Source organism: Apaloderma vittatum, unplaced genomic scaffold (genome assembly GCF_000703405.1).
Source record: "Apaloderma vittatum isolate BGI_N311 unplaced genomic scaffold, ASM70340v1 scaffold15701, whole genome shotgun sequence".
Classification (NCBI taxonomy): Eukaryota; Metazoa; Chordata; class Aves; order Trogoniformes; family Trogonidae; genus Apaloderma; species Apaloderma vittatum.
In genome coordinates this window covers 1-228 of record NW_009697509.1, presented here as the reverse complement: position 1 = coordinate 228, position 228 = coordinate 1, and the positions used below count along the sequence as shown (strand labels likewise).

The 228-nt window shown below is 65.4% G+C and overlaps 1 protein-coding gene across 1 annotated transcript in view; it reads right to left on the bottom strand.

Moving 5' to 3' along the window:
• Positions 1 to 182, bottom strand: part of CDC14A (cell division cycle 14A) — a gene marked incomplete at its 3' end in the record, with an annotated part of 42627 nt that extends 42445 nt beyond the window's left edge. Inside the window, exon 1 of the mRNA XM_009877668.1 lies at positions 91 to 182. The remainder of the gene's footprint in view (positions 1 to 90) is intronic.
• Positions 183 to 228: the final 46 nt, after the last annotated feature.

Sequence of the window (228 nt, the reverse complement as noted above, 5' to 3'; positions counted from 1 at the left end):
CCACCGGGCACCCACCGCTCAGCCGCGCCGGGCAGAGCCCCGGGCGACCACGTCCAGGGCGCAGGGCACAGCGGCTCCCACAGCACTCACTTCTCATAGACCAGCTCCTCGTCCGTGCAGAAGTAGTGGGTGTTCACCGTGTTCTTCGGTTTATTCCGTAAAGTAGCGAAGTACAACCGATCTGAAAGAGAGAGCGCGGGGCGCGGCCGTAGCAGGGCGGCTCGGAGC